The sequence below is a fragment of the Stegostoma tigrinum genome, unplaced genomic scaffold (genome assembly GCF_030684315.1).
Source record: "Stegostoma tigrinum isolate sSteTig4 unplaced genomic scaffold, sSteTig4.hap1 scaffold_124, whole genome shotgun sequence".
In the NCBI taxonomy this organism is placed as follows: domain Eukaryota; kingdom Metazoa; phylum Chordata; class Chondrichthyes; order Orectolobiformes; family Stegostomatidae; genus Stegostoma; species Stegostoma tigrinum.
In genome coordinates, this window is record NW_026728073.1 from 266,240 (window position 1) to 288,912 (window position 22,673).

At 42.8% G+C, this 22,673-nt stretch overlaps 1 protein-coding gene across 12 annotated transcripts in view; it reads left to right on the forward strand.

Moving 5' to 3' along the window:
- LOC132207693 (utrophin-like) overlaps window positions 1-22,673 on the forward strand; it is a 425,643-nt gene that overhangs the window by 112,451 nt on the left and 290,519 nt on the right. For 9 of the 12 annotated variants that reach the window (XR_009443709.1, XR_009443708.1, XM_059643597.1 and 6 more), the window contains exon 1: window positions 7,550-7,967. The exons of 2 other annotated variants lie outside the window; for them this stretch is intronic. The gene's annotated coding sequence lies outside the window, so the exon portion shown is untranslated. Of the gene's footprint in view, window positions 1-1,982; window positions 2,679-7,549; window positions 7,968-22,673 lie in introns of those variants that run through there. One more of the 12 variants, XM_059643600.1, reaches the window with a different exon arrangement.

Genomic DNA, 22,673 nt, shown 5'->3' on the forward strand with positions numbered 1-22,673 from the left:
TCTGCCTTAGTCAATGCTCTTGATTACTACTTTAAAAAACTCAATCAAATTACGTGAGTTATGATTTCCTGTGCACATGTGTCCTCGGATCCCATGGACTGTTTCCTGTTCTAACAGTCTTCAAATGGGGGATCTTGTCAAAAGCTTTGCTGATGCCCAAGTAGACTGTATCAAATGCATTGCCCTCATGCACACACCTAGTTAGCTCTTCAATCATAGATTCATAGAGTCATACAGCACAGAATGAGGACCTTCAGTCCCAATCATCTGTACTGATCAGGTGTCCCAAACTTAACCGGTCCCATTTGCCTGTGTTTGGTATCCGTCTAAACCTTTCCTAATTGTGTACCTGTCCAAATGTCTTTTAAATACAGCAATTTTATCTGCCTCGACCACATCTGTTGGCAGATCCTTCCATTCACGAACCCCACCCCCCCCCCCCCCACCCCTTGTGGAAAGTTGGTTGAAAGTCAAAGCTGTGAATGTTAGAGATTCATCAACAAACCTCTTGCTGTCAACTGAAAGAAACCAGAGCTGATAAATCTCATTAGTAAACAAAATCATAGTTCTCCAGATTTAGTAAACATTATTTAGTAATTCCTCTTTTAATAGCTCTCACACAGTTGGCTGTCACTGAGGGGACTTCTCCTTGTACATTTCCTGCCATTAACCCAGTGCACTCTACAGGGACAGAAGACAGTAAAACTAAATAAAGAAACTCTAATTGAAAGAAAGAAGAATTATGGAAATGTCCTGCCCTCACCCCTTCTTTCCTCACAACCGCTCCCCACCCCTTTCACAAAGAACGATCAAACGAATGCTGTTGTAACATCTTACTTTGTTCCAATCCCAGTTTATTTGTTGCTGAAACAGACTTTCTTGCTATTGGTCCCTTTGCACTTAATTATTCCAATGCACCCTGCGCACCTCCCGCTTTCTATTCTCGATAAAATCAGGGTCTTCTGCTGTTTATGTTAACCGTTCATAGCATATCCTGTGCCCCTTGACCTGCATCAATTCCAAGTTCAGCAAATCCTCAATTTTAATATTAATTAATAAACTCTAGTTTCGGTTTCAAATCCCTCCACGGTCTTGAATCCCTCCCCTAATCTCTGTAATCCCCTCCAGTCTCCTAGTTTTCAGAGCTATCTACAGTCTTACACTAACTCATTCCTGAACATTTCCAGTTGTAGTTAGCTCACAGGTGGCATTGCTGTGAGCTGCCAAGGTACTAACACTGGAATTTCTTTCCTCAACCACTCTGTCCCTCAACCAGTTATTCCTCATTTCGTACACTGAGCATGAGTGACCTGCAGTGAGGTCTCAAGGAATTGGTGCCAGTTCACCAGAGGATGAAGTCACACTCCATTTCAGCTACAGGGGATTCAGATGAGAACTGCAATGGGGATGGGGTGGCCGACAGAAGAAGGATTGGTGCATTGGCAGGTTAGAAAGCCTGCCATTAATGTCACGGAGCATGAAAGACTCTGGCTTCAATCTGGCGCAGTGTTTGGAACCCATCCACTCCAGCACTGAGTTGTGGCCAACCTGATGGGAACAGTTACAGATTGAGTCATGATTGGCATCTCTGCTCCAGAAAAAGCAGAAGCTGTTGTGGTACAGTCGTGGGTGGGCCCTTCTGGAGCTAGAGTTACTCAGGATAAACACAATAAAAATCATCAGCTTTCACCTGCAGTGCCACAGTCACAGGGATCGCACTCTGTGGGAGCATTAAGCAAGAAAAAGGCACCTATAATACTGGTATGAAGGAAATAAATGAGGGCAGTTGATATTTGCATGCATTATGGCATAGATTGTTCAACATTATTGTTTTGAAATATCGATATTGTGATGGCATTTACTGTTGTTTGTAGACAAGTGGTGCAGTGGTAGTCAACAGCCAAGGAGAGGGAAGGTTCAGCCTTGTTAGTGGAATTTGAGCTTACATTTACCTGTATTACAGTTGGTCGAGTGGATCACAGAAAGTCTGGCAACAAAAAAGCTGCAATGGTTACCTCGTCACTGCTTCCAACTCCTCCTCTTTCTCAGCTGGTGCCCTATCACTGGCAGCGACAGCGTACCCTCATGATGCCAAGGTTGGAGACTATCAAGAATCATGACGACACCGGCCCTTCTCTGTACTGCAGGACTGCCCCAGAGTGCTCCAGGCAGCAGAAACAACATTGAACTACTCCAGTGGTCTGCACCATTACATTTCCTGTGGTACTTTATGCAGCCCCTCTGAGTGTGTAATACACACTCCCATATGGACCACGTCATCAAACAAAGGCTCTTGTCACCTCCTCGTTACTTCAAGTTGTTCAAATGAGGATGGCAGGGCAGAATATTGAAGAATTATTACAAAGTCTTCTGTTCAGTATCCTGCTGCTCTCTGACAAGGAAAACTGAAATGTACTTGATTTTCATGTAATTTTGATTCCCATTACAGGTCCTTATGGGAACAGGAAAAATGACAAGCTGGAAAATTTTGCAAGTAATCTTTGGGCCAGCCTGGAATCTTCCCATCCTCTGGCCATGACCTTGTGACCCTGCTTGGAGGTTGTAGTTACAGTTTCAGAAGTGATCAATTCCAGTGAGGATGTCTGTACTAAGGTGAAAGCTCACGCACAGTTCTTCACGACGGGAAAAATGGCTCCATTCAGACTCTGGAGATTCAGGTATCCCACTGAGAATCGTTGTCTCCTTCATCATTCACCTTATTCCAGTCACCTGTCCTGCTCTGTGTGATTTCTGTCCATTCTCTCAGTCATGCTTGTCTGAGGGGATAGCCACTACTGTAGCCCTGTTGTTGACTTGTGCAGTATCCTCACAGTCAGGGAATGCTTCCCCATTCCTGAGAGATTTCAGCTGGCTTAAACAGCTCTGAAAACCACGAAACACTTTTACAAGAGTCAGCGGAAATCCACTTGCATCTAACCTGTAAGTAGTTGGTGATATCTCTATCCTCACTGCATTGGATTAAGAGAGGATTGTAACTGGAATACTGAGGTCAAAACATATACCATTAGCATCCAAGCAGCATTGCGCATACTTCCATCAGAATGTGAATCAGATGACAGGGATTATACCTAGCACTTGGAGAACTGACAGAAACCCCAGGTTACCTTGTCAGGAAAGTTCCAGTGAATGAAGTGCCAACCGAGCACTTACCATTCGGGGGCAGTCTGTGGCTAAAACCCCACTCACTGAGAGATGCTGGCCAAACAGAGACTAGTGTCTCGCCATTGCAGGTGGTGCCACCAGGAAGGGTGGCTGATGCTGGTACTGCAATTAATCCAATGCTATTAGTGAGTCATGAACAAATTGGGGTCGTGGGAGAGGTTTTCTGGCCAGGGAATCAGGAGGTTGTAAGAAAAGGCAGTCAGGTGCTATCTGTTTGCCATCGCTACTAATATGGCATGGCGGATCAATGGTTAGCACTGCTGCCTCACAGCTCCAGGGACACAGGTTCAATTCCAACCTCAGGTGACTGTCTGTGTGGAGTTTGCACATTCTGTATATGTCTGCATGGGTTTCCTCTGGGTGCTCCAGTTTCCTCCCACAGTCCAAAGATGTGCAGGTTAGATGGCTTGGCCATGCTAAGTTGCTAAGAGTGTCCAGGTATGTGTGGGTTAGGTGGGTTATAGTGGAATGGGTGTGGGTGGAATGCTGCAAAGGTCAATGTTGGGTCAAAGGGTCTGATTGTACACTGTAGGGATTCTATAATTAAGAGTTTTACTTCTCAAACTTTCTGTGTGATATTTGTTCAGCCTAAGTTATTAATTGCCCACTCAGGGGAGTAAAGACCATTTACCAGCCTTCCCAATCGAGACTGCATCAGGGTAAAACTTGAAAGGCAGTCAGGTCCGTACTTACACTCTCCAGCTCAAACCCCGCATAAAGAGAGGGGTGTTAAATTCTACCCGTCATGTACAAAATCCAGCACCTACGTGATTGCCTGCAAAAATGCCATCCATCACTGCCCACAACAGAAGAGTGAACCTGGCAGAAACGCAGAATTGCTACAACGCAGAAGGAAGACATTCAGCCCATCATACTTGCCAAGCTCTCTGAGCACTCTAATTTAAGGCCAATCTTCTACCTTTTTCCAAAAACCCTGCATGTATTTTTTTTTTCTGTTTAAGTAACCATCCCTCTTGCGTGCCTTCGCTGAATCTGCCACCACCACATTTCCGGGCAGTGGATTCCAGGCCCAGATCACTCACTGGCTGAATAAAGTATTTTTTCTCACTGCCCATTTGCTTCTTTTGTTAGCATCTTTGAAACTGTGCCCTCTGGTTCTAGATTCATTTTAGGAGTGGGAACATTTTATTCCTAGATAACAAGGTGTAGAACTGGATGAAGAGCTTTCTGAACTTTCTTCAGAAAAATGAAGAAGGGTCTAGGCCTGAAATGTCAGCCTTCCTGCTCCTCTGATGCAGCTGGGCCTGCTGCGTTCATCCAGCTCAGCACCTTGTTATCTCAGATTCCCCAGCATCTGCAGTTCCTACTATCTCTGAAGCATTTTATTCCTATCTGCTTTCTCCTGAGCACTCATGGTTTTGGAAAGTTTCTATCAAGTTTCCAAGGAAAGCAGTCCCAGTACCTTGAAAAAATCCTCATAACTGAGTTTCTCATCCCTGAGAATCATTCTCATAAATGGAGGCGTTGTGACAACATCACTGGACTAGTAATCCGGAGATTCAGGTAATCAGAATCAACTTTCACCATGACGCATGTTTGAATCCAATTTCAATTTAAAAACAACACCCAGGAATGAAAGTCTAATGGCGCCCATGAAATGGACCAACGACTGTGCTGTACATTTCTATGACTCTATGTCTCATAACAGGTCGCAGTACATTGGAGTTTTGTGTCATCTGCACAGTACAATGTTGTCCCCTGCACACCCAAGCCTAGATCATTTATGTCCGTATCAGGAAAGCAAGGGTCTCAATACCAGCCTCAGGGGAACTCCACAACAAACATCCTCTCAATCAGAAAAACACCCATCACACTCTCTTTCTTGTGATCAGAGATAATGGGAACTGCAGATGCTGGAGAATCCAGGATAACAAAGTGTGTAGCTGGATGAACACAGCAGGCTGAGCAGCATCTCAGGAGCACAGCAGCTGACGTCAGCTTTGGTGCTCCTGAGATGCTGCTTGGCCTGCTGTGTTCATCCAGCTACACACTTTGTTATATTACACTCTCTTTCTTATCCCTCAGACAATTTTGGATCCCTTTCATTCTGAGATTTTCTTCAAAAATTGTACAAAATGCTTTTGGATAGCCCATGCACAGCACAACAGCATCTTTGTCCTTTTCAACCTTCTCTGTTACCTGCGACTATCTCAAGCATCCAAATGATGTGGGCAAGTGGATACTGACGTTATTGGATCTTAAGACACGGAAAATAACTCATTGATAATGTGGTATCCCAAATCAGAACCATCAGAGATTTACATGTCGGTGATAATTTACGCACATGAGAGGGGTGCAGACACTTAGAGCCATTCAGCCGCTAGGTGAAAACATTTCCGAGTTAATTGCCACCCTGCGCAGAGTGCACATACAAATCTTGATGACAAGCATGACCCCAAGTCAGACAGCATCATTAGCATTGCTTCCAGATTAAAAATAACCCAGGGAGAACAAGACACTGCCTTTCAGACAGGTGTGGAGATAATTCCCAAATAACTAGCTTGATCCCAGACCATAGATGGGATGTACAATTATGGAATGACCAGATAAGGAACCAGCCAGGGTGCTCAATGATAACTGGTTAACATGGCGGGGAAGGGAGTGAAAAAATAACGAGACGTGCTAATCGGAATTGAGCTGTATTTGTGTGTTAAGTATAATTGAAGGGGCGTAAGAAGTGGGAGAGGGCTGTGGTGGCGGGTGGAATGATTGATGGAAGCCGCATTTGCTTCTTGTCCAAGTTTAATTCACTTCCGGAGACGCCGGTATTATTTTCAAATTGGCGCTATTTGCAGCGTAAAATTGCAATCGCCAAATGTTATGCTGACTCCTGAGACAGCAGGTTGGCAACCCCCAGTGAAAAGGGACCAGGTACCAACGCTGCATCACCTTGCAGTTCTTAATCCAGGATGATAGAGAGTTTGGAACAGTCCCGGCCAAGTTGAAGTTACAGCATCCATTTCCATCAGTTAATATTGTGACGAGCATAATGTTTAAATGTGCAGTTTCACCTGTTCAATTCTTGTCTATCGACCAATAAATACAGATATTGCAATGGTGGGAAGGATTAGCGGGATGTTAGAAAGCAAAGCGGTGTTATTTTCAGAAAATGGTTACAAACCAGAGATTTGAAAAGGATTAGTTCCACCCCTTTCCCACCCCACCCCACCCCACCCCCAACACGCACTCTTTGGTAGGGGTTTCCTTTAAGAGCGCTTCCAGAAATAAACCTGCCTTGGCCCAGGATCTGTCCTATTTGGTATGAGAGGGATGTGATGATTTGGCTCCTGTACAATCTTCCTCCGCCATGCGGCAGGGTAGGAGCATTGAAAGCAGATCTCAGCTCTTGTGGAGAGAGAGAGAGAGCGCGTGAGGCAGCGGCTGCGAAACGCGATGGGAGTGAGGACGGACTGAAGAACCATGGCATCGCCGCTGTGTACTTAGTGCAGCCACCAGGCTCTCGGGGGAGGACAGCAAGGAGGATTTTGTGTTGTCCTTTTTATTTGCAATAATCCGGGGTGGGGAAGGGGAGAGAGAGCTGAGATAATGGGAACTGCAGATGCTGGAGAATTCCAAGATAATAAAATGTGAGGCTGGATGAACACAGCAGGCCAAGCAGCATCTCAGGAGCACAAAAGCTGACGTTTCGGGCCTCGACCCTTCATCAGAGAGGGGGATGGGGAGAGGGAACTGGAATAAACAGGGAGAGAGGGGGAGGCGGACCGAAGATGGAGAGTAAAGAAGATAGGTGGGGAGGAGAGTATAGGTGGGGAGGTAGGGAAGGGACAGGTCAGTCCAGGGAAGACGGACAGGTCAAGGAGGTGGGATGAGGTTAGTAGGTCGATGGAGGTGCGGCTTGTCGGGGGGAGGAAGGGATGGGTGAGAGGAAGAAGCGGTTCGGGAGGCAGAGACAGGTTGGACTGGTTTTGGGATGCAGTGGGTGGGGGGCAAGAGCTGGGCTGGTAGTGAGGTGCAGTGGGGGGAGGGGACGAACTGGGCTGGTTTAGGGATGCTAAATCTCCCCTTCCCCCACCGCATCCCTAAACCAGCCCAGTTCGTCCCCTCCCCCCACTGCACCACACAACCAGCCCAGCTCTTCCCCTCCACCCACTGCATCCCAAAACCAGTCCAACCTGTCTCTACCTCCCTAACCTGTTCTTCCTCTCAGCCATCACTTCCTCCCACCCCTAGCCGCACCCCCATCTACCGACTAACCTCATCCCTCCTCCTTGACCTGTCCGTCTTCCCTGGACTGACCTATACTCACCTCTCCACCTTCGGTCCGCCTCCCCCTCTCTCCCTATTTATTCCAGTTCCCTCTCCCCGTCCCCCTCTCTCATGGAGGGTCTAGGCCCGAAACGTCAGCTTTTGTGCTCCTGAGATGCTGCTTGGCCTGCTGTGCTCATCCAGCCTCACATTTTATTATTTTAGGAGAGAGAGCTGTTTTGGTTTGTGATACAAGAGACGAGGCTGTCTATGCCTTTCACCCAGCGGTAGCTCTCCTCCTGTCCCTGCCTCTATGCACACACTCTGCCAGGCACAGTCTTCCTCCCTCTGTGTGTGTGTGTGTGTGTGTGTCTCTCTCTCTCTCTCTCGCTTCAGCTCCTAAAACCTAAGATGCATCGGATATAAAAACACGCACATAAACACACACGCACATCAACAAGCCATGGGGAAAGATCAGGAATTACGGCAAACTGTCAAAACCGAAGATGTAGCTGCAATGCAGAAGCTGTTGCAAAGGCCGAAACAAGGCAAAGCGAGTGAGTACCCCTTACACACCGTTCCATTGGCTGATGTGAATGTGCCTGCGTTTTTTTGTGTGTGTGTGTTTTGCAAATGCCCTGTTATTGTGGAGTAGGAGGGGAGGGAGTTTGGTCTGTTGTTCAATATGGGCTCTCCTATCTTGACCGATGCTGTTAGCGACTCTTGATACAGTGCAATCGGTGGGAATGTAGCATTAGCCTGAATAGTGCGTTCTCTCTCCCTCAGACAGCTCCCCTGCATCCATTAGCTTCACAAGCCGGCGCTTTCTGCTCCTAACAGCGCAGATTGGACGTTGAGGATAGATAAGGTCAATACTGGGAATCCTAGATTCCCTATCAACCGGGCAAGAGATTGCAGATGGTTTGTAGCGAATCCACAGTTGAGATAGAACGCACAGAATCAGTTCGTATAAGGGGAAAGGTGGTTCTGGAGGTTTGCACTGTTCTGTTTCGGCAAAAAAAGTGCCCGACCAGAGAATATCAGGCCAGTGACTAAGATGGTTAAACAGCTAATTCTAGTGGAAAGCTGTCAAGAAGGTAATAGCTCAGAGTCTCGCTTCTGAGGAAGTGCAAACTGGAGATCTTGTTTGACCCACTCTGTGCAGGTTGTTGATGCTGTGTTGCAAAGAGAGCCTAGAGACGTGAGGGGGGACTTGGATGTGACAAATGCAGTGACTCCACACCCGGGCAGTGGTTTGGCAACATGATTCGGACCCCGTTCGCTTGCAGCCCTCTGACGCTGTTCCCTTACTGCCGGATGCTCACTGGCTCGCACGCCCCAAACAACCGGGGCTATTTTAAATTTAACCCCTTGATTGATGGGCTGACAAGTGCCTGTTGATGACAAAGCAATAGATGCTGCAGATCTGGTAATTAGAAGCTGTTTTGCTGGGAGACGCTTTAATTGATAGATTTCAATTCTAAAATTAACCAGGATTAAACGGGGGAGACCTCGAGCTGGCTGATCTATGATGTAGTAATAACAGTATTTTCGGAAAGATTGTCTGAGACGCAGGAGTGATGTCTCTCCCAGCTATCCTGGCTGCAAGGAGGAGGAAAAGGCAACCCTTTCCGAACAAGGCACAGTGAGGATTTCTGAAACATTTATGTATCGCTTAACTGGAAACTTGATAATGTACGCCACAATGTGGGAGGGGGAATCTTATTCAGTTCTATATTTGCCTAAAGCTTCACTCCAGATATTTTGTTAAAAATAAAAGAATAATGGGATTTGAAGGGTACACTGCGAGTAAATCGTGGGAAAATGTTAATTTATTTTGATGTGACTTGCTCCTACATGAGTAAAACATATTGTGATTAAGGATGATGGAATAAACTAAAAGCATTATTTGCCAGGATGAGATTCTGTCATAGTCTGGAGATGCGCTGCTCTGCTATCCAGTTATGAAGAGCTGCTGTAGTTGTGTTCTACAAGACTCCAATTGTTGGATGCAGTGGAAGTCTTTCAGGAGAAGACACCATGTCCCTTTTAAAAATAGTTTCTTACTGATTTATCATGTCACACACAGTACTTTGATTTGTAATTTTCTGGCTTATTCTCTGGTGTTGAGAACCTTTGTGGGTTGACTCTCCCTTTGACCTCATGATCCCTGTTGAGTTTAGATTTTGAATGCGTGGCCTGTGCATTTGTTGGATTTCTCTCTATTGGTTCTCTAAGTTCACTGACTGAATGCAACACTGTATCAATGTTTACCAATAATGATCATATCTGTGATGATGATGCTATTTTCCTTGGGACAGATAATGAAACTCTCCATGCTTCACAAAGTCTGTCTTCGTGTCTATTGGTGCTCCATAATTGGTGACCATGCCTTCAGCTGACAATGCCTTAAGCTCTGGAATTTCTTCCATAAACCTCACCACTCCTTTACCACCCCCCTCCCCCCCCGACCATGTTCTCCTTTACATTATTGGTTATAAAATACCAGAGCGGTTACCTGTGTTGATATCGCCAGTGTCACGTTTGATTGGATCATTCCTCCGATGAAACATTGTGAGACATTTTACTTTTAGCAATGCAAGATGCATACATGCTGTTGTTATTAGACAATAAGTCGAGGTGGGAGGGTGCGGTATCATTGGGATTTAAATGGCTGGAGAGGCCTAACGCCAAATACCCAGCAGGTAGCTGTGTTGGGGCTGGGTTTGAGGGTGGGGTGGCAGATGGTGACTGTCTCTTCTAAATTAGCCCATGCTCCCATTAGAGGATCATATGTAATGCCTTGCTTATCACCAGTCTTCAAAATTCTGACAACACCCCAACTCCCCAACATATCCTCACTAGGGCCTACCAATTCTTCTCACTTGGTGAGCTGAATCTGGAACAATTGTCTAAGTCCCAAGTGCAATACCAGTAATGATCACGTCTTCTGGTGGTGCTGCTGGTACAGTGCTGGAATGCTGCCAATCTCTTACTGGCCTGAATCTCTCTGAGGCAGGACATCTTCATGTATAAGCAGAGCAATCAACCCATCAGATGGTTGCAGAGCTTGGCAGACTTCCCCACCTCTGTGCTTTTAGTCAAAGAGGTGGGGAACCCAGAGTCTTGTGTCATTCAGCCCTGAGGCAGTTGACCCTTACTTGCCTTCTGAAGTAGTATAGCAAATAGTTCATAAAAATGGGCAATAAAATGGTGACTTTGCCAGCATAATCCACATAATTAGAACTTTTCTTTATTAAATTGGGAACTCTGTGTGGTGTGTGCAATGCTAATGGAAGTACAGATCCTGGCTAAGCCCAGTGTTCTGTCTCCACCTCCCATGATAATACAAGGTACTGACTGATTGGTTTCTTGGCTGAGACTGTGGTCACTTAGTTGGCAGCCAAAAACACGAAGCAGTGTTTTTAGGAGAGGATGAGACAAAATATTTAGAGTGTCGAGAGGGTCCATAAAGTTTTGCAACTGAAGACATAAAAGCTGCTAGAGTTTAAAAATAACTTGGATCTCTATTTGAACTAACGTTAATGTAGAGGGCCAAGAGCTGGAAAACAGGATTCAACTTGATAGTTTTAATTTGGCTGGCAAAGATGCGCTGGGCCAAATGCTCTCCTTCCATTGCTGCAAATTTCCACGATACTCCAAAATCATGTCAAAGATTTCTGAAGAAGGGTTTTGGCTTGAAACATCAGCCTTCCTGCTCCTCTGATGTTGCTTGGCCTGCTGTGTACATCCAGCTGTACACCTTGTTATCGCTATTGTAGAGCATCTATGTGTCCCACTGTTATTTTACTATCGTGCCAGATGTGTAGTACATGATTTCTCTGCAAGTTGGTATGACAAATTAAAATCATGAGACATTTTTATTCTCTTAATGATAAAACTCAAAATTCCAACTGCACCTATGTCAACTCCTGTGCTGTAACATGTCTTTACAGATTGAAAGGTGCATTTTATTTCAGTTGGGATGATTCTTGGATTTCTGCCAGACTTCAGCAGTTTGAGGTTTGCTGTGACAATTCCATGCCTTTTGACCTTCAACACAATCACAATGAAAATGACGTGGAAATTACAATATGGATACTGTGTGTGTGTGTGTGTGTGTGTGTGTGAACCTTGTGATATTTGATATAATCAGTGGCGTTACTTTGGAGAGGTTTTGGTCTCCCCTTTGAATATTGAAGTGGAATGTAAAGCTCTTCCAGAAGTTCGCTAATGACATAGAACATCAGTCTGATGAAAACCTACCTCTTCCCCTTGCTACTATCTACTTGTTATTGCAGTATCAGTTTCTGAGACATGCCTTAGAATCCATTAAAGACGTGAATAAAGGCAAACAGTTGCCACTCACTCTAACCAACGTTTTTGTATAAAGATTTTACCCTCTACATGGACATGAGTCTTAATCCCATGTGCCCACTCTGTTCCAGTGAATGCTTTATTCATCCTTACTTTGACCACTTGCTTAACCTATTCCTAAATATTGACTTGGCTGCCTGTTCAGTCATTAATTCTGGTTGCACGTTTTGAACTCTGTGTTTGATGCAGCAGTTGGAAACAAGGGCTTGTGCTGCTTTAGTTATACCATCAATAGAGACTTTAAATAGTCATTAAAGAAAGGAAGAACTGGCACTGAATAAATTACCTGGGGTTTTTTGTATTCATTCTTAGAATGGAGCTGCTGCTGGCTGGCCAGTATTTATTGCCCACTCATAGCTGCCCTTGACAAGGTGTTGGTGAGCTGCCTTCTTGAACCATGGCTTGGAGGGCAACTTGCAGGTGGTTGTATTCCCACAAATTTGCTGCCCTTATCCTTCTAGATGGTAGTATTTATGAAAGTGTTGGTTTCTAAAGAGCCTTGGTGAATTTATGCAGGGGATTTTGTAGATGATGTGCACAGCTGCTACTTCCCATCACTGGTGGAGGGAATAAATTTTTCTCACTATTGCTTTGTTAACTGTAGCAGTTTGCTGTGCCTAAATTGACTGCTGCATTTCCTGACATTGCAATAGTGACTACACTTCCAAAATATGAATACTGCTGAGAAAAGGCATATATTGCTACAGTTTTTCAACTTGCACTTAACAGGACAATTCACATCAAATAGAATGTAAAAGGATCAACTATTATAGTAAATAAGAAGTGAGTCCTGGTGTTTTCCCTGTGGAAACACCTCAGAGTCCACTGTAATTGCTTTATTCATCTTTACTTCAACCATTTGCTGTACCTGTTGCTAAATATTGATGTGGTTCCACTTCCAAATGAATCAGCACTCTCTTTGTGTACAGCTTTTCCCTTCACTTCTTGCAAATTGCCCCAATAAGTGCAAGATGAAAAGGATAAACAAAATGTATTTTTTCAAGTTCTGTATTACTAACTGATTACTGCCAAAATACTTCATTGGCAGTCAAGTGCTTTGTAATGTCCTGAGGTCATGAAAGGGAAGAAAGAGAAGGCTTTCTTTCTTAACATTGTGCATTTCACAGCTTTAGGATATCCCAAACAACTTCTGGCCAAGAGAATAGTTGAGAATTGGAGTCACTGTCGTAATGTGGAAACATGGCAGTCCATTTGTGCGCAGTGAGATCTCACAAACGGCAACATCACAGTGACCAGAAAACCCCTTCAGTAATATCAGTTCAGAGCTTAGTATTGACCAAAACACCAGGATAACTCTGCTTGACAACAGAGGCATTATCTTACCTGAGAGGGAATACGAGTATTTAACAACTAGACACCTGAAGCCACAATTTCCAAGGGTAGAGTGTTGGTTCGAATGGTATCATCCAAAGGTCAGAACCTCCGACAATGGACCACTGGGTATGTTAGCCTAGATTTTCTTCTCAGGTCTATAGATCCTGACTTGAACAATGACATTCTGTCTTAACGGTTGGAGTGAAACCCACTGAGCTGCAGCTAATATCCAATGATTGATCTGTACAGTGAGTGAAAGGAAAATGGTGTAAACACCACACTGTGCAGCCTGCTCTCATTCACTCACTCGGAGCAAATTTTCAGAAACTTGCCAGTAGATTGCGAGTGCACCTTCTTATTAAGCTGCTGCTTGTAGCCGCTCCTGCCAGGAGACCTGCTGTCGTGGTGTGCCAATTCTGTCTGTCTTATGCCACCCTCATACATCGGTTGTGGTTTGTTGGCAGCCATTCTGTGACCTGTTCCTGGGAAGATAGGGTTCTTCTGTGAGGAAAGGTTGGATCTGTACCAGTTGGAACTTAGAAGAATGAGAATTGATCCTATGGCAATATATAAAATCCTGAGGGGACCTGATACATTGTGTACAGGGAAAATGTTTCTTCTTGTGAGGGAATCTCAAAAAAGGGGTACAATTTAAGAACAGGAGGTCTTCTTTCTATGATGGAGACGAGGAGGATTTCCATCAGAGGGGTATGGGTCTGTGGAATTCTCTTCCCCAAAAAGTAATGGCGGCTGTACCATTGACTTTATTCTAGGTTGAGTTAGATGGTTTTTTGATAGATGTGGGAGACGAGGGGTTGGGGAAAAGGGACAGAGGGGCTTGAGTCCACAAGCAGATCAGCCACTGAATGGTGGAGCAGTGTTAAAGGGCTGAATGGCTTTCTGTTGTTCTCAAATGACATGTTCCTATATTCCGTTCTAACATCCATCATCCAACTGCACATAGGTTGACCCCTCTTCCTGCTGCTGTCCAGAATCTCTTAGCTTGTAAGCTCAGATCAAATAGCCAAAATTGTGACTCTTTTTTTCTGGGTGTCACTTATTAAACTTGGAGAGAGGAAAAAGGAATATATGAGTACCTTTTGTTCTTCTCATTTTAGATTCAATCTTTTTATAATATTTCTGAGAACTGCTTGAGAAACAGAGTCATAGAATCATACAGCATGGAAACAGACTCTTCAGTCAAACCAGCCCGTGCCAAACATATTTTCGAGCTAAACTCGTCCCACCTGCCTGCTCCTGGTCCATAACTCTCCAAATCTTTCCTGTTCATGTACGATTCTAAGTGTCTTTTAAGTGTTATAGCATCTAACTCAGGAAATGAATAGTTTTATTGTGGGTGCATGTGGAATGTACTGTATCATGGTGAGGGAAAGTAAAAGGTGTATTCAGATTGAGGAAATGAATGCTGGCCTGAACAGAATTGGTTGCTTTGTATGGCCTTATTGATTTTGCTTGCCTCTCGTACCTTGTCGTAAAACTGCTTATAACTTCAAGGAAGGAGAATAGCAATTGCTGTGGGTTTTGCAGAACACATTGTAAGTACATACAGATTTATTTTTTAAAAAAGCTATTAAACCAAAGAAATGGAATTGCACAATAAATCAGAAAGTAATGTGGCAGCCTAGCTGCTTGTTGAAGCACTTAGACTTTGTATAGATGGCTTTGTGCTTTGCCATCCACTTTCCACAATGGTTAAAATCATAAAATTGTACAGCACAGAATGAGTGCATTCAATCCGTTATGCCTGGGTTGACTGGCGAAAAGAGATTTCTGATCTGCCCCACTTCCCACTGTTTTCTCTGCACCACTGCAAATAGTTCCCATTTTAAACTACTTCATTCCTCCTGCCTCAGAGCATCTTGCTTTCATTGTGCTGCTTGGGTTGGCCTAGAAACACAATTGGCAAAGTGGGTGGCAAGAGAGGTGATTCATTCTGAATGCCTCTTTTTAAAATATTATTTATTTATTGAATGTGGGCATCACTGATACGGGGCCAGCATTAATTGCTCATGAGCAGATGCTCCTGAGCTGCCTTTCAAAACCACAGTATTAGCAAAGCAATGATAAGGAGGGAGCTGCAGAATTCTCAATCAGTAAAGATGATGGAATGGCAACAGTTTCATGTCAGGATTGTGTGTACATCCAAAGATTGGAGGGAAACTGAGAAGTGATGCCCCCGTGTGCCTGCTGTCCTTGCCTTGCTGGTTGGTCGATGTTGTGGGTTCTGGAGAAACCTTTGAAGAAATGTTGTTGCGTTACTGCACTGTATATTGTAGATTCCAGTTGGAGCATCCACATTAATGCATCTACTTGCATCCTCATTCGAGATTCTCTATTCTGAGTGTAGGGAGCCACTTACTATGCTAGTATTGTATGGTGCTGACTGTTTACAAGCTGCCAATCAAGATGAAGTCATGGAGAAAAGAAATAGCTGTGATGTGAAGGTACATGACAGATTCCATTGTTACTGTATTGGCTTAGTAGAAATATCACCATTGCGTCAAAAGGTTGTGGATTCAAGTCACTTTCTAGAAATATGAGCACGTTTCACTGCAGTATTGAAGGAGTGCTGCAATGTCAGAGGTACTTTTTTTTGGGTGAGAAATTAAGTTCAGGTTTGGCCTTCACCAAATATTGTACTTATTTGGCTGAAAAAAATGCTTTGGAGATGTCCTGAAGCTCAGAGAGAGATTATATAAAGGCAAGTTATTTGTGGATTTCTGTCGGAGAGTTGGCTCCAGTTATATTTTCTCAACAGCTCATTCTTCTGTGTGATTTGAAGCTAATATTCGTAACTTTCAAATTTTACAATCTATTCCTGAAATGTTTGATGCCCTATAAGGCACTCTGTATTGTTCATCTTTTTAAAAATGAAAGAAGAGGAATTCTGTTGCATGAGGATTCTCCAGTGGCTTGTATAATATTGGACATAGTATAATTTCATTTAGAAAAATGATGAGATTACAACCATATTTAATAACTAAATACCATGCTTCACTTTGCAGAAGTCATGATAATACAAATTACATGCTTTTTAATAATGTGGGGTACATCGAGCAGTTAAGTGTAATTTGGATGAGTAGGTGCAGCTTTACAGAGTCCTCCTATGATCTAAAATACAGAGATGCTCATTGTATTTGGAGTGGCGATTGGATGGGAGGAGGAGGCTGGCCTTATTTTATCTGTATTTATTATTATTTCCAGAAGCCTGGAGCTTATCAAACCAGAGTAGTGCTTGATATTTCAATGTGTTGACCTATCTACCAGTGGAAAGAAAAGTTATGAAAGTACCAGATGCTGTAATAAAATGAATGAATTACATGTAATTTCTACCCCACACTCTCACAATCCTGATGGTTAATGTGGGTTATAGTTCAGTGAAGAATTTCTGGCAAAGAAAACAAAGTGCTTTATTCTATTGAACTATCAGACAAACATCAGATGAGTTTGTATCATTGAGTGACATGTTTTATTGGTGTTTGAGGAGTGAATGATCCTCCCTGACAGAAGCAAGAGACTCCTGCCCATTGATGCTTGATGACTGGCTGTAGCCAATTACTTGTGAGTGAATTTGAATGACTGTGACATCCAATAGGCAGAGCTGGTGGATGTGTCTTTTTAATATCGCAATTGCATTTCATAACCATATTGGAACACATGTATGAAGGCACAAAACCAATCCTTTTCCCTGACTGAAGACACTGGCATTTACCAGAGCTGTGGTTCATGATGAACCAATCACTATCAAATGACAGAGAAATAATACCATTTCAAAGCGAAGTTCACCCAGCTTTCAGCTGCATTGAAGATCCTTTCTTGTGGAGTGAAATAGAAGTTCTATGTTAAGAAACGATGATTAGTCAAAACATAGCCTTTTACAATGAAATTACAAGCTGAAATGAGGCAGTACTGCAAAGTATGAGCAATGTATTTTTTCACGAGTAAAGCTGAGTCTGCAGTCTTAAATACTAATGTGCATCATTGCATTATCCCTTTGTATAAGTTATTCAAGATTAAGGTTAAGAGTCATGGTATTTGAATGTAGCAGAATGCACACTCATCCAACAAACATCGGAGGGCTCGCATATCTTTCACACATCTTATATGAGGCCAACATTTGAGAAAGAACACCAGCTGCCAGGATTTGGTTCTCCAATTGAGCACCCACTATTTGCAGGAGTGTCATGAGACCAAGAATTGACTTGTTCTCAGTGGGAGCATCACAGGGCACAGAATAGTGACCATACATTCTATCAGGGCTGTAAATCTGAAACGTCAATTTTTCTGCTCCTCTTATGCTGCCCGACCTGTCATGTTCCTCCAGCTCCACACTATGTTGACTCTGACTCCAACATCTGCAGCTCTTGATATCTCCGAGTGACTGTGCATAGCAACCTTTTGAAAAGAGATATCACTTATGAGCAGCGGTTGTGGGTAGCTCTGATTCCCATTCCTTCCTTTAATCTGGCATGCAGAGATTACTAGTAATGTCTTCTTCATCACTTAGATCCGATAACATATCACAGACTGGTCTGTGTCATTCAATTCCAAACCAGACAGTTTTTGTACTGCCTGAGCCTTTGGTGGATATAAAATAAAGATGGTACTGGGGAAGGATCACCATAGCCTTTTAGCTATTCTACCCTCGTGGCCAAAACGACATAGATTCCCGAAGGTTGTACGTTTGGCATGGTATGTATGAAGTAAATACTAATAGTACGGAAATTGCTCTGAGATGCCTCAGAGCGGAATATGTTGTAAGGAGGAAAGTTGAATTCTAATGCACTTTCCATTACATTCAACTTGAAATATTTCAGCATATACTTGGTTGGTTAGCTGAGTTGGCTGGATGGCTGGTTTGGGTTGCAAAATGATACTAATAGTGTGAGTCCGATTCTTGTACTGGCTGAGTTTACCGTGAAGGACTGTATGCCAGGGAGAAGTTGTAATTTCAATAATATTTGAAAAAACAAAGCTGTCAATAGGAAATTCTGCATTTTCACCGAGTTATCTCTTCAAAAGTCAGGAGGATACAGCGCAGAAACAAAAAGAAGGGGAATGGGTCAAAGCATCGCAATGTGGGCAAGTCTGAGGCCGATCTCCTTAATGATGAGACCAGCAGCTTTAAAAGATTGGTGTGTCAAGACAAACAGACTATTACAGGATAGAGTTCAAGTAGAAAAGATTGCTTTTATCTCAAGGCAGTTCAAATTCATGAAGCTTGGCCAGACTGCATCTGGAATTCAATGTTCAGTTTTGGTCAGCATGCCTCAGAGAAGGCCTTTTGAGGAGGTAAATTGTAGATTCACCAGAATGATAGCAGGGCTTAAAGAGTTAAGTTATGGAGACCGGTTGTCTGGACATAGCTTATCTCTTCAGTTTAGATGGTCCACATTGATCTCAACAAAATATTTAACATGATGAATAGATTCATTAGGATAAATATAGAGGAACTGTTTCCTCTTGGGGTGAATCCAGAACACAAGATTAATACTTAATATTGGAACCCAAGCTGAGCAGGAGCAGCTGTCTATACAGAAGAGAGGGGAAATCTGAAATTCTCTCCAGAAGGCTGTGTTTGTGCATCATTTTAAATTTTCTGATAACATGGTGTGAAGCTGAATGAACACAGCAGATTCTCCAGCATCGGCAGTTCCTACTATCTCTGAAAAAATTTTCTGAGAGTTTTCTTTTGTTCAGTGAGGTTTTGAAGGAATTTAGAGCAAAGCGTGGGAAGATGAAGTTGAGCTGGGATCATCAATAATCCAATTGAATGATGGAGCCGGCCTATTTGAATGTTTTAATGAACATTATTTGTGAAGCGTGTACATCACATAGAGGTTTCAAGGTGATGACGTCTTGCTTTAATCTCTTCAAACTGAGAAAGACAGAACTTTAAAATAAAGCAATGTAAACAAATTAACTCAGTATGTACTCGGGCTCAGATACAATAGTATTTTCAATTGGCAACATCAATGTGATATAAAACCCATGATAATCTCAACGGACATAAGATGAACTGACTACTCTGACACATATCAGTTATGGTCAATAAAACTTGTGATCAGCAGTCAACCCACAATTGAAACTGATTCATGTCATTGGGTGCCTTTGTTTCCGATTAGTAGTAAACCTAAGGACATCTACATGCTACTGTAAATGTCAGCAAAGAAATCACTGGTGAGGAGTGAAAAAGTTGACGATGTGAAGACTAAATGCAAGGGTGCCCGTTATAATACCTTAAATTACAGGAAGAATAAAGTATTTGTTTTTCTGTGATATAAGATGCTCAAACAATGTGTGTACGATACATAGGTCAGGGTGTTTTCTATTGCATGCAAATACCATAGACTTTTGCCTTTATTCGGAAAAGATAAAAAAAAAGGTGTGCATTAGTATTTCAGTGGGAGGACTCTGCTTTGCTCCTGGAAAACATATTATTCATACACCACTGTAGAATATTGCCAAATTTTCCCTGTAGCTCGAGGTTAATTTCAAAGACTATGTTTTGACAACTTAATATGATGCTTTTCGTTATATTAATTTTTAAAATTATATTGGGCCAAATTTTTACAGTAGAACTAAAATAGGTGAACCTGGATTTTAGATGTTATTTTCTCTCTATTTGATTGCTTTATAATTCTGATGGAATTACTGTGTGCCCTGTGTCTGCTTCATATGCTCTTCAGGCTCCAAATGCCTCAAGTATTATATTTTAATTATAGGAATAGGACAATCTAACTGTTGCTCAGTATGATATTTATATAGATTGAAGGAATTACTCATGGATGATGATTAAGTACTATCGATGGAACGCCCCCCTCATTTGTAATGACTGTCAGGCTCTATCTCCTGATCACTATGAATTCTCACATTATTTTACTGTTCTCTGTTCATTTAAACCCCAGTGGATCACTGAATCAATTGAACAGGTAATGGCAGGAAGGCAAACTGCTCAGACACACACAAACTGGTGTTTCTGTATCATAGGAGGCCTTACAGCTCCTTAAGCTTATTCTATCTTTAACTTAGATAACGGACAAACTGAATCCGAACTCCATTGACCTGCCCTGATTCCATCTTGCTTCATTTTGCCAAATGAAAATCTACCAGTCTCTCAGTTCTGAAACTTTCAATTGAAATTTAACCTTATTGGATGTCAGAGTTCCAGATTTCCGTCACACTGTGTACAACGCTGCTTCCTGACGGTGCCCAAGATCGGCCTAGCCCTGATGTTACGTTTATGCTGTGTCGTTCAGAATTCCCAAACCAAATGAAACAGCCGGAACATTGGAACAGGAAGAGGCCATTTAGTCTCTCAAGCCTGTTCTGCCACTTTGTGAGATCATAGCCAATATGTGACCCAACTCTGTCTTGCCACCTTTGCTCTATGTTCTTTGATACCCTCAGCTAACAAAAATAAATCAATCATTTTTTAAAAAAAATTGACAATTGTGAAGTAAGGTCTAAATGCAGCCACCCTTTGTATAAAACAATTATTCCTGAAAGGCCTGACTCAAATTTTTTGAAGACGCTCGCCGCCATAGACTTTCAAATGAGCAGAAACATCTTTTTACGACTTTTCCCCTTATTATTTGAAAATCTTCAATCAATTTATGCCTTAATATTTTTGAATTATAGCAGGTACAGCCCTTGTTTGTGTAATCTCTCTTCATTATTTCGCCCTTGTAGGTTTTTAGAAGTATTATTCTGATAAACCTACATTTACAAGGTTAGAATATCCTTTCTAAGACATGGTGTCCAAAACTCCTCTTGAGATGTGGTCTGTCTGGAGCTTCATATCACTGAAGCATGATTTCTATCCTGTTGCCTTCTAGTAAGGCCATTAGCCTATTCAATTATTTCATTTTCCCCTGTCTACCCAATAGAGTGCTTTAATCACCGCACATACCAGGAAGCAATGGGAGATCTGTTGATTCCCCTCAGCAAAATGTTTTGCCTCAAGTTGGTACCTTTGGGTGGAAGGTATTCGAAACTGAGGCAGATATTGAACCTGTAATGTTCTGTCCATGACATGGACTTAGCTGTGGAATAATTTGCCTCTTTTTGAAATTAAAGTTCAAAACACATTCTCTCAGCTAATTCACTCCTTCTTCAATGCAATGAAATTGTCTTTAGCTTTCCCAGTTTTCTATTTCTTTCACAAGTTGAAAACCCAAGTCAGCCTCCTGCTGCTTATGGACTGGGCCGTATCATGCAGTACATGCTGTGGTTGCTGATTGGTTTGTGGAATTGTGACTAGTTGTGGATGCTACAGGTCATCAGCCTGACGACAGCTCTCTGGTTCCTGGGAAAGTGAACAGCTTGTGGGTGTGAATGATACCGTGGAAGCCTTCAGGCCTCAGAAATGGAAGGTAGAGTCTCTCTTTGTCTCTGCAGTAAATAATACTTGGAACTAAAAGAAAGCCAGTTGTTTCGCTCAACACTTGTTGTAAGCTGTTGCTTTTAACCGATAAGCCAAAGACTTTGTAATTTGTGAACTGGTCGCTCTGTGCCTCCTATGAAGCAGTGAAGGAAACAAAAACAAAGATCAGAGAACTGAAGGATTCGGGAAACAAAATTTTTATTTATTCATTCACAGGGTGGGGGCGTTGCTGGTTAAGCCAGTATTTATTGCCCTTCCCTATTTGCCCAGAGGCCAGTTAAGAGTCAACCATGTTGCTGTGGGTCTGAAGTCACGTGTAGGCCAGACCAGGTAAGGAAAGCAGACGGCTTTTTCCGACAGTCAACGATGGATTCGTGGTCATTGTTTAGACTCTTAATTCCAGATTTTTAAATTACATTCAAATTCCACCGTCTGTCACGGCAGAATATGAATCCAGGTGCCCAGAATATTACTCGGGTCTTTGGCTACACAGTCCAAGGCCCTCCTTGGCCCCATTCCTCCTTATCTTGGTCAATCCCTCCAAATCTAAAACTCTCTGCGATTCTTTCATTCCTTCAAATCTGGCTTCTTCCACATCCTTAATTTCATAGAATATAACATAGAACATTACAGCACAGTAGAGGCCCTTCGGCCCTTGATGTTGTGCCGACCAGCCAGACCAATCTGAAGCCCATCTAACCTACACTATTCCATATGCTTGTCCAATGACGTCTTAAATGTACTTAACTTTGCTTTGTCTTCACTGTTCCAGCAGTTTTAGCTTCAGGTTCCTACTGCCTTACCATTGTAATTCCCTCACAAACCTCTCTCTGAATCTCCACTATCTGTTTCTGCTCACTTAAAGTGCTCACCTTTTGGTCACTTGTCCTAATATATCACGATGTAGCTCAATGTAAAAAATTACCCAATGACTTCTCGTGAAGCAACTTGGGACTCTAAAAACACTACATATTAACAAGTTATTCTTGAGTGATAATGGGAACTGCAGATGCTGGAGAATCCAAGATAATAAAATGTGAGGCTGGATGAACACAGCAGGCCCAACAGCATCTCAGGAGGGTCTAGGCCCGAAACATCAGCTTTTGTGTTCCTGAGATGCTGCTGGGCCTGCTGTGTTCATCCA